Source organism: Oncorhynchus clarkii, chromosome 29 (genome assembly GCF_045791955.1).
Source record: "Oncorhynchus clarkii lewisi isolate Uvic-CL-2024 chromosome 29, UVic_Ocla_1.0, whole genome shotgun sequence".
NCBI classification, from domain to species: Eukaryota; Metazoa; Chordata; class Actinopteri; order Salmoniformes; family Salmonidae; genus Oncorhynchus; species Oncorhynchus clarkii.
In genome coordinates this window covers 20818653-20831173 of record NC_092175.1, presented here as the reverse complement: position 1 = coordinate 20831173, position 12521 = coordinate 20818653, and the positions used below count along the sequence as shown (strand labels likewise).

Genomic DNA, 12521 nt, shown 5'->3' with positions numbered 1-12521 from the left:
TGTGTCTGTGTGTGCACGTGTGCACGTGTGTGCATGCGTGCGTGTGTGTGCAGGTGTGGACATGTGTATCTGTGTCCGTGCGTGTGTGTTATATCCACTTAGTCACAGAGAATTACTCTGACCCACTGGTACAGTCCAGGGCAGTGCTGAGCAGCCTGAGAGAGCAGAGAGTGATTTGAAAGAGGATAAGAACTAAGAAAATAACTTAGCAAGCCAGAAGTGGCATCCTGTACTGCTGCTGAGTAGTAACAAACAGTAATAGTGCTATTGACTATTGTGCTATAAATATTAACAACCCCGTGGTGTGATATATGACCATTGTGACTTGGAGCCAGACTTAGATCATGTAATTTGCTCACTTCAAGTGAAACAGATCTCCGGTCAAACTGATTAAAAGACTTCGTTGGGTGCCCCCCAAAGAAAGAACATTAATCAATCCATCGCTTTTATTCATGTTCTGGAGGGTAGAATTGAATGTTCCGTAGTTAACTGCATGTCGAAAGGGATATCGACGTGTAAAGTCTGTTCAAAGGAGAAGCTCAGAAAACATCAGAGGGAGAGACTAATGGGAATTTTACACATATTTGCAATGGATGTGATTTCTTGCTAATGCTGCAGGGATGGAGCTATTGATGGAGTCAATGGGCTGAATGAAAATTACAATCAGACTGAGGAAACATCTTAAAAAAAGACCTCTGTGGTTCAAGGTTAACATTTATGCTGGTGTGTTTAAGTGGTGTGTGTATGCAGTGGATCTGTACAAAGACATGTTGTAGGGGACACACTCTTGGCACTGCCTGTGGCCATGAATAGTGGCAATGCATTGTGAGCTGTTAGGTCACCCTTGTGTGTTTTTCTGTGAAACACTTGAAATCATTCCAAAACACCACACACACACACACACACACACACACACACACACACACACACACACACACACACACACACACACACACACACACACACACACACACACACACACACACACACACACACACACACACTATTCCGAGGATACTGAACATACAACCACAAACTGTTGTTTACGCAGTCTACTCAGAACCTCTATGAGAGGAAGAAAAACGTTTCTGTCCAGCTTGACAGAGAACCAAACTCTCCCAGATGGATGCCTGGCTCAGGTAAGATCATTTCAGTCATATTCATTCCCTGAAGGGAACACAACATAAAATACGAAACATTTAGACACTTAGCTGTTTATTTTTTCCATTCACTCTATCTGCTTTCTTCTCTCTAATGTTTTTGTGCCAAGACGTCGTCAACAGCGTGGGTTATTTTGGGAGTTTTTTCCATTTTTTGGAAGTCCTCAGAGATCGACCGGAATCCTGAACGATTTTCTTGGAGCTAACGCTGTCCTTGTCTGCGACGCATCTTGATGCTTGCTAGCTCGCTTCCATGTCACGACATCTGTTGTTAAGCGGTCCACTGCCCTTCACCACTGTCCATTGAAGTTTGGACATTTTTTCAGGACTTTTTCATTGTCAGATGTAGTAATGCAGCCTGATGTGTTTGGAACTACAGGAAGATGTTTTTTTTCACTGTCAAAGCCAGACTCCCCTGACATTGCGAGATTTGTTTAACCTTTTACTGCAGCAGGCCAAGTCAGGGTCACAGTGTTTCTTGGTAGTCTTAAACAAATCTACTTTGAAACCAAAGTATACACCTCACACACATGGTTATGAGCTTAAAAAAAGAAGACATATAGAGTTGAAATGTATTCAATTTTGAGTTTGCATTCCAATATTACACTTTATATAATTCATAAAAATGAAATTATGAAAATAATGAATAATGTTCCACCCATGAGGCCACCAGGTAATTTGACAGCAGGAAAGGGTTTTTACGTATTTCCAAAAGTCCAAAATGATTTGTGTAGTGCTTTTACAAAACATTTGTCACAAAGTGTCTTTAAAACATTCAATCTCGGTCCCCTGCAATGGAAAATGACCTTAAAATGAAGATTCCAGACTGAGTGAAAAGGCAACAACTTGGACAGAACCTGATCTTCTGTCCACGAACTTAGAATCCCTGGAGAATGACAACAGATTTATCAAGTTCACACAGATTCCAGAGTATCCAGTCAGTAGGGACCTCCATGTTAAGGTCACACAGTTGCGCGGGGCCCTCCTCCATGTTGCCAGGCAGAGTGTGCAGTTTTATAACTAATTTTCTGCTATTCTACACATTTTGCAATGGCACCTTGAGGTCTCCTAGGCTGAGAGCTCCTGTACATTTATATTTTTTATTTGTTTTTGATTGAATGTTTTCCTTTTAGTTTTGACACTGAATAGCAAAATAAGTTAGACAAAAGACAGGGTTACCTATGTGATTCCTGCCTTTGAATTTGATGGCGAATCAGCTCTTTCAACATAGCTAGATATCAATGCTAGCAAGCTATCTTGTTAGTTAGCTAGTGTGTTTTGATTTGAATATCCCACCCTATTTTTGGTTGTTTTTCTACAGTCTCTGGAACCATGAGAAGGACTGCAATGGATGGTGAGCTGGCATTGATGAATTCATTGCTCAGTCTGAAACTTTATCTGTACAAGGTAGTCAGACGGCAGGGACAGCGAAGCGCCGGTGACACGCATTGAATGGAGAGTGAACTGCCTGCCGGAGGACCTGCTCATCTCTCCCTGTTGACAAACCCCTCCCTCAAGCTACGTGGATCCCTCTCAACTGTCACCCCATTGAAACACCCAAAACGTTCAACTCTAGCTGACAATTGTCGTCGTCCTGACCTACTCTCTCTTATGTAGCTACATGTAAATATGATCTTATTTTTCTTATTTTCTTTTCAAGCGCTTTGAGATTCTTTCTGTAATGAAAAGAGCTATAGAAGCTGAATTAAATCATTTTCATTGTGAGAACGTTCATATGCTATCTGTTCAATCGACCTATGTCGACCTTCCGTATCTGCGGTGGAAGGTGGCCGAGCTACAGCGGTGTTTGGCAGACCATGAGACCTCCTGAAAATCGATCTTCTCACGAAAACATCTGTAGTGAGGGAGCTTTCTTATATCTCCTAGATATAGAACAGACACTTCAAAAACGTATTCCTTATTATTTATATATTTTTTGACCGTTTGTTTTGTTGCAAATAAGCATAATTCTCATACAAACCCAAACACATACAACCCCCCAGAGTGACGCCTTTAGACATTAATATTAATTATCCTACACTATATTTGTCAAACATGATTGGCGTTATGTACAGTACCTTCGGAAATTATTCAGACCCCTTGACGTTTCCAAATGTTGTTACTTTACAGCCTTACCCTAAAATTGATTAAATCAAAAACAAATCCTCAGCAATCTACACACAATACCCCATAATAACAAAGTGAAAACTGTTTTTTGAAATGTTTGCAAATAAAAAACAGAAATACCTTATTTACATAAGTATTCAGACCCTTTAATATGGAGATTGGAAAACCTTCTAGAGGGACAACCATCTCTGTAGCACTCCACCAATCAGGCCTTTATGGTAGAGTGGCCAGACGGAAGCCACTCCTCGGTTAAAGGCACATGACAGCCCACTTGGAGTTTTCTAAAAGGCACCTAAAGGACTCTCAGACCATTAGAAACAAGATGCTCTGGTCTGATGAAACCAAGATTAAACTCTTTGGCCTAAATTCCAAGCGTCACGTCTGGAGGAAACCTGGCACCATCCCTACAGTGAAGCATGGTGGTAGCAGCATCATGCTGTGAGGATGTTTTTCAGTGGCAGGGACTGGGAGAATAGTCAGGAAAAGATGAATGGAGCAAAGTACAGAGAGATCCTTGAAGAAAAGCTGCTCCAGAGTGCTCAGGACCTCAGACTGGAGCAAAGGTTCACCTGTCAACAGGACAACAACCCTAAGCACACAGCCAAGACAACGTAGGAGTGGCTTCGGGACAAGTCTCTGAATGTCCTTGAGTGGCCCAGCCAGAGCCCAGACTTGAACCCGATCAAACATCTCTGGAGAGAACTGAAAATAACTGTGCCGCAACGCTCCCCATCCAACCTGACAGAGCTTAAGAGAATATGTAGAGAAGAATGGGAGAATCTCCCCAAATACAGGTGTGCCAAGCTTGTAGACTCGAGGCTGTAAGCACTGCCAAAGGGGCTTCAACAAAGTACTGATTAAATGGACTGAATACTTACAGTACCTGTCAAAAGTTTGGACATACCTACTCATTCAAGGGTTTTTCTTTATTTTGACATTTTATACATTGTAGAATAATATTGAAGACATCAAAACTATGAAAAAACACATATGGAATCATGTATATAGTGTTGGATTCGACATTTTGAACATTGAGATATTAAATAAATGATAGAGAAGAAGCATATAATACTAGGAGTGAAAGAGACTTTATGTTTTATGTCAGAAGTTAATGGTTCTCTGTAGAAAGCCAGATGGCGTTGGAATGTGTTGGGGGACGGGAGGAGAGCACCGTGTTGATACAGGAAAGACAGATGGACATCTGTGGATTAGGTGAGTTCAGGAGGTGAGGTCAGATCCCCTTAAGAGAGTAATAAGGGTTCAGTATCCGGTTACTCTTTTCCTGTAGAACCATAAGATGTAAGGATTGGAGAGAAGGAGGAGTGTCTTAAGGGATATATGTATCTGTGTTGGGAGACATGTTGGCCTAACAGGTTGGATGGACGTTTATATACACTTACTATCTGTACAGAACCTTTGGGGAGAATTAAACTTGGTTAAAGCTTATCTAGTGTCTGTGAGTTATTTACTCTAAAAAATAAGAACCTAACAATAGTGACCAAAAAAGTGTTAATCAAATCGAAATATCTCTTGAAGGCCAAATAGCCTTGCCCCTAAAATCACAAAATTCCATCCCTGCTTCTGACATACTGTACATGCTTCTGCAAAACAAAACTGAATTGCTGTACAGATAGTAAGTGTATACAGTGCCTTGCGAAAGTATTCGGCCCCCTTGAACTTTGCGACCTTTTGCCACATTTCAGGCTTCAAACATAAAGATATAAAACTGTATTTTTTTGTGAAGAATCAACAACAAGTGGGACACAATCATGAAGTGGAGCGACATTTATTGGATATTTCAAACTTTTTTAACAAATAAAAAAATAAAAAATTGGGCGTGCAAAATTATTCAACCCCTTTACTTTCAGTGCAGCAAACTCTCTCCAGAAGTTCAGTGAGGATCTCTGAATGATCCAATGTTGACGTAAATGACTAATGATGATAAATACAATCCACCTGTGTGTAATCAAGTCTCCGTATAAATGCACCTGCACTGTGATAGTCTCAGAGGTCCGTTAAAAGCGCAGAGAGCATCATGAAGAACAAGGAACACACCAGGCAGGTCCGAGATACTGTTGTGAAGAAGTTTAAAGCCGGATTTGGATACAAAAAGATTTCCCAAGCTTTAAACATCCCAAGTAGCACTGTGCAAGCGATAATATTGAAATGGAAGGAGTATCAGACCACTGCAAATCTACCAAGACCTGGCCGTCCCTCTAAACTTTCAGCTCATACAAGGAGAAGACTGATCAGAGATGCAGCCAAGAGGCCCATGATCACTCTGGATGATCTGCAGAGATCTACAGCTGAGGTGGGGGACTCTGTCCATAGGACAACAATCAGTCGTATATTGCACAAATCTGGCCTTTATGGAAGAGTGGCAAGAAGAAAGCCATTTCTTAAAGATATCCATAAAAAGTGTTGTTTAAAGTTTGCCACAAGCCACCTGGGAGACACACCAAACATGTGGAAGAAGGGGCTCTGGTCAGATTAAACCAAAATTGAACTTTTTGGCAACATTGCAAGACGTTATGTTTGGCGTAAAAGCAACACATCTGAACACACCATCCCCACTGTCAAACATGGTGGTGGCAGCATCATGGTTTGGGCCTGCTTTTCTTCAGCAGGGACAGGGAAGATGGTTAAAATTGATGGGAAGATGGATGGAGCCAAATACAGGACCATTCTGGAAGAAAACCTGATGTAGTCTGAAAAAGACCTGAGACTGGGACGGAGATTTGTCTTCCAACAAGACAATGATCCAAAACATAAAGCAAAATCTACAATGGAATGGCTCAAAAATAAACATATCCAGGTGTTAGAATGGCCAAGTCAAAGTCCAGACCTGAATCCAATCGAGAATCTGTGGAAAGAACTGAAAACTGCTGTTCACAAATGCTCTCCATCCAACCTCACTGAGCTCGAGCTGTTTTGCAAGGAGGAATGGGAAAAAAATTCAGTCTCTCGATGTGCAAAACTGATAGAGACATACCCCAAGCGACTTACAGCTGTAATCGCAGCAAAAGGTGGCGCTACAAAGTATTAACTTAAGGGGGCTGAATAATTTTGCACGCCCAATTTTTCAGTTTTTGATTTGTTAAAAAAGTTTGAAATATCCAATAAATGTTGTTCCACTTCATGATTGTGTCCCACTTGTTGTTGATTCTTCACAAAAAAATACAGTTTTATATCTTTATGTTTGAAGCCTGAAATGTGGCAAAAGGTCGCAAAGTTCAAGGGGGCCGAATACTTTCGCAAGGCACTGTATAAACGTCCATCCAACCTGTTAGGCAGATCTAGCTATTTGCCCAACTCTCATCAAGTATTTGAACTCCTATACCTTTACCTAAATGTCCATTTGCACGCACACACCCACCATCAAGTGATAAGAGCAAACAAGACAGAATTCAATGGATGGCCACTGGCCTGCCTTGGAGTGGCTAAATTGCTGCCTGGTTGGAGTCTTCCCCCTGAGTCATCTGGCAGATAAGTCTTGCGGATCTTTGGCCTCCTGTCCACACTACTCACCTTAGTTTGCACTACGCCAGCACACAGTGTGTACTATGCAGGGATAAACTTAATAGATTCTAGATATACAATGCTCTGGAGAACCTTTTACAATAGGGAGATGCATGGCAGAGATGGCACCCCTATCAGCCTGCCAGAGGGCATGGCAGTCTAGCATGCCAACAAGAGAGGAAACGTAGGTCACTGTGTAAATGCTGATAACAAGCAAATGTCTCCTGAGTGCTACAAATCTGCTGTTCATTGTGATTTAAGCAAAGCAATGACACCATTCAAAAGGGTTAATGGCTTTGCAATAAGGGGTTGAATTGTGATGAATTGCTGAAGGTGGACGTGTTCCCATTAGTCCTATCCTAGTGTGACCGATGCACACTAATGATTGGCGCTATTCTGACTCGCCCATGATAATTGTAAGTATATGCGTTCTGTGTGCCGGAGTACATGGAAAATCAGTTCTGCTTCTCCCTTGGCACGACTTCCTAGGATTTCCCAGTAAGCTTGACGTCTGTAAATGAACACAAAACCTTAGTTTGTAAAGGCAACACCCCTCATTTGTCTGCCAATGAGACATACTTGGCAGGCGAGACAGAATCACTACACTTTTAGAAATAAAGGTGCTATATAAAAAAAAGAAAGGGGGATACCTTGTCAGTTGTAAAACTGAATGCATTCAACTGAAATGTGTCTTCCCAACCCCTCTAAATCAGTGGTCTGGGGGCTGTCTTAATCGACATCCACAGTGCACGGGGAACAGTGGGTTAACTGCCTTGCTCAGTGGCAGAACAACATATTTTTGCCTTGTTAGCTTGGCGATTCGATCCAGCAACCTTTTGGTTACTGGCCCAACACTCCTATCCGCCAGGCTACCTGCCACCCCTATCTAGAACCAAAAAAGGTTCTTCAGGCTGTCCCCATAGGAGAACCATTTGAAGAACCCCTTTTGGGTTCCATGTAGAACCTTTTCCACATAGGGTTCTACATGGAACCCAACACAGTTCAACCTGGAACCAAAAAAGGTTCTACCTGGAACTAGAAATGGTGCCCCTATGGCGACAGCTGCAGAACCCTTTTGGAATCTTTCTTGTGTCCACCGGTCAAACTAGATCCTATAGACAATGAGTGTTCAAAGCATTAAGAACACCTCCTCTTTTCATTACATAGACTGACCAGGTGAATCCCTTGTTGATGTCAACCTGTTAAATCCATTTCAACCAGTGTAGATGAAGGGGAGGAAACAGGTTAAATAAGGAATATTAAGCCTTGAGACAATTGAGACATGGATTGTGTATATGTGCCATTCAGAGGGTGAATGGGCAAGACAAATTATATAAGTGCCTTTCAACGAAGTATGGTAGTAGGTGCCAGGTGCACCAGTTTGGGTGTGTCAAGAACTGCAACACTGTTGGGGTTTTCAAGTTTCCAGTGTGTATCAAGAAAGGTCCACCACCCAAAGAACATCGAGCCAACTTGACACAACTGTGGGAAGCATTGGAGTCAACATGGGCCAACATCCCTGTGGAATGGTTTCAACTCCTTGTAGAGTCCATGGCCCGACAAATTGAGGCTATTCTGAGGGCAAAAATATCCCATCACAACTAAAAATGGCTGCTCAACAACCAATCAGAGATCAGCTTTAAGAAACACTCACGTTATCTCCATCCATGTGTCATCAGGTGTCACGCTCCTCAGAGCTTCGGTGCCCTTTTACGTGTCTTTATTCCGTATTACTGGAAAATAATCTACATTCAACACTAGGTTGAAGAGTGTTGAATATGGCATCCTGCAGCTTAGGGCTGCTGTCTCTTCAACATCTCAGTGCAGATATTTTCTGGCCCAAGGGCTTTACTGTACTGAGGGCTTTGATTTTCTTTTTCAGCTCTGTTATTGTGATGGGTTTATCTAATGGGTTTCATTGGTCTTTAAATGTTGTAATTTATGAACTAATTTTGTCTGAGCCTCGGTTCATTTCTGGCATTCTGTATTTTCATACAGCTTTTCAAAGTCGTTTTTGAAAATGTTGCCATTTCGAATGGAATGTTCTTATTATTATGTGAGGTATGAAGCTTGCACCAAAGTTCCAAAAACATGTTTAGGTGTATTGCCTCTTAAATTTGTTCAACCTCATTAGACATGTAGACAGCTTTTTGTTTTGACCTTGTAGTAACTTTTTATACTGTTTTAGGGACAGGTAATATTTTATACATCCAACCTGGTCTGTGGGGTTTGTTTTTGGTTTGACAGTTTTCCTGGCAGTAATACGTTCACTGACAAACCATTTCTCTTTGGGCACTTTGTTTGTATATGATTATGTTACCAGTTTGTACAATATAATTCATATGTTGCAAAATTGTTTTCTTTCCGAAAGCAAAATGTTACTTGCTGAAAGCAGTTCAGAGTGTGGATTAAAAAGCTGTCAAATTGGTTATTGATCATTGCTAGACAACAAGACAATCATTTTCAGCTTTAGTCATAGATTTTGAAGTAGATTTAAGTCAAAACTCTATATCGGCCACTCAGGAACATTCACTGTCTTCTTGGTAAGCAACTCTAGTGTGTATTTGGCCTTGTGTTTTAGGTTATTGTCCTGCTGGTGAATTCATCTCCCAGTATCTGGTGGAAAGTAGACCAGCTTTCCTCTAGGATTTGGCCTGTGCTTAGCTCTATTCGGTTTATTTTTTATTCTGAAAAACTTCTTAAGCAAATTTGTACTCCTGAACTTATGTGTGCTTGCCATAATAAAGGGGTTGAATACTTATTGACTCAAAGACACTGCAGTTTTTAATTTTTTATTAATTTGTTGAAAATAAAAAATAAACATAATTCCACTTTGACATTATGGGGTAAGCCAGTGACAAACAAATCTAAATTTACTCCATTGTAAATTCAGGCTCTAGCACAACAAAATGTGGAAAAAGTCAAGGGGTGTGAATACTTTCTGAAGGAACTATATACACACACACACACACACACACATACACACACACAAATCATTTTCTGCTGCTACTCTGTTCTTTATTTTGCTCTTAACATTATCTATCCTGATGCCTAGTCACTTTACAGTACCTTGCCTTCATTCTACCTTAAATATCTCGTACCTCTACGCATTGATCTGTGTATACAGTAGCTCCATTCTTGTGTATTTTATTAAATTCCTCTTGTCTTACAATTGATTTGAATTATTATTTTTAAACTCTGCATTGTTGGGGAAAACTTGTAAGCAAGCATTTCACAGCAAAGTCTCCATCAGTTTTGTTCGGCGCATGTGACAAATAAAATTGTATTTGATATGCGAATCTGCCAAGAGAGTCACCTCTTGTCCTACCATTAACAATATAAACTGTATATTCAGACCTTTGCAGAGATGCTGTAGCGTTCTCCCCATTTTGTAAACCACACAACCATAACTCTTTCTCTGAAGAGGGATTTTTGGATTAAGGAGATGTCTTTCAAAATAGATTGGTGTTTCCCTCTGTGTCTATATAGTCCACCTCAACGGCAGTCCTGACATTGAGATCACCACATAGAAGCACAGAGCCCAGAGATTGAAAATGTCGTACATATAACTGGATATTCTGAAATCCTTCTTCTATACTGTATGGGGCATTTGGAGTGGCATATAAAATGGCACACAGGTATACTATATTACCTGACTGGTACTCAATATTTCCTATTTCATCTTTCTCTCTCTCTCTCTCCTACACACCCTCACACATACACACTGTTCATTAAGATTACATCTGATGAGGAGGCTAGAAATGGCTGACCTTGATCTCGAGCATCTGCAGAACTTGGTCCCTAAGGTAACCACTCTTATAGAATCAAGGTGAAACTAGTTTGGGTGCTTATCCCCTTCAAAATTGAGCCCTTATCAGCTTTGGGAAAGCATACAGTACATTAGATTCCAACACATGATCAAATGACTCAAATGTAAAAATATATATATATAAAAAAACATTTCAGACTAAACCAAAAGTTGTTTATTTTTGGAAACAAACAAACAACAGAGATATAGATTCCATCTCATCAAATTATAATTCTCAGTCTTTTATGTATTTTTGTTTTGGTTCCAAAAGGGAATGTTTGGTCTGGGGGTCAAACCAGGGGGCTCAAAATCTGGTCTGGGGCTCAAAATCTGGTCTGGGGCTCAAAATCTGGTCTGGGGCTCAAAATCTGGTCTGGGGCTCAAAATCTGCTCCTTTGATGCAGAGAGCTATCTGGCACAAAGAGGAGAAGGGGGAAGCTGTAACCCAATATGGCGAGCGGAGTATGGGCAAATGGGTGTGTCGAAAAGAATATAGTAAGCGTGTGGAAAGGAGTGGGTGTGTCGAAAGAGCTATGCTATAGGTTAGTTAGAAGCTTTTGATTCTAGAAGCTTTTTTATTCTACCATGCAACTACCATACATTGAGCTACTGTACCATACCGTGAGAGTTTGGACTTCTCTTTTGAAGCCAGAGGATGAGTGTTAGTCATATTTAATTGTAGATTTTCACTTCTAAAACATATTTTTTTGTGGGGGAGGGTTAAAAGTATGGATGATGGGTGTACAGTTACTTCATGCATCATAGTGCGTACTTTCTGTGACTGTCACCCTGATATTGGCTACTAGGTAGCTATTCCAATGCTGTTGCCAGACAATAGTGCTTGGCAAGCGGGAGCAAAGGAGTAGTAACCTGTATAAGGTGGCAGGTAGACTAGCGGTTAAGAGTGTTGGGCCAGTAACTGAATGGCCGCTGGATCGAATCCCTGAGCAAACTAGGTGAAAAATCTGTCAATATGCCCTTGAGCAAGGCACTTAACCTTAATTGTTCTGGATAAGACCCTCTGCTAAATGACTAATGTAAATGTAGGTATCAAGGTGACATCTAGATGGTTATCAATATTAGTTATTTCTCTCATATGGCTGTTAACTAACTTTAAATAAAATCATGGGAGGTGGAAAAATGGCCAAGTTAGCTCCTGCCGGTGACATGACTGTGATACAGCTGCCAATTAGGAAACACCTCAGGTCGGCATGCACGTCGCTAAAACACCTGTGTACTGATTGCCGGCTTATTGACTCATTATGCAGCCCAATCAGCTACGCAAAACGGTCTTGAGTGGCAACAAATCTGCCCAATTAGCTGATTCACTTGCCATACACCCACTCCTTTCGACACACCGACTAACCAATACTCTGGTGGCCATATTGGGCTGCAGCTACCCATACTTAGTGTCCTGGGGACTGTAAAGTTCCAACTGTGCAAAGCATAGTTCTGAGATATTAAGCATTAAAGTTTTCACATCCCAGATCACAGAACTGTTTTGTAGTGAATTCTCCTTTCATAACCCATTAAGGTCCTCATCTGAAAGGCTCCTAAATTGCAGAGTATCAAAATTAGTTTTTATGAGGGGAGAGGGGGGTGCAATCACAGATAGAACCTTATAGCTCTGAAATGTCAATCTGGGTTCAGCCATAAGGTCTGTATTTGTTCAGGCTTGTGATTGGATTGCAAGGAGAACCGTTGTGTGCCATATTCAACTGGGTTTATGCAGATAGAAGTTTCTAGTCTACATTTTTCCACTTAAAATGAGCTTTTTCAAAAATCTAACTTCAGACATATGAAGAACCATCGAAACATCAATTAATTAAATGTGAATAACTCATTTTGACAAACATTTCTGATAGAACCTTATAGTCCTACGGTCTCGAATTGACAATGAGAGACAG

The 12521-nt window shown here is 40.9% G+C and overlaps 1 protein-coding gene across 4 annotated transcripts in view; it reads right to left on the bottom strand.

The window, feature by feature from the left end:
• The window catches only part of LOC139387870 (regulator of G-protein signaling 3-like), a 239518-nt gene that overhangs the window by 112873 nt on the left and 114124 nt on the right, over nt 1-12521 (bottom strand). The window lies entirely within an intron of this gene.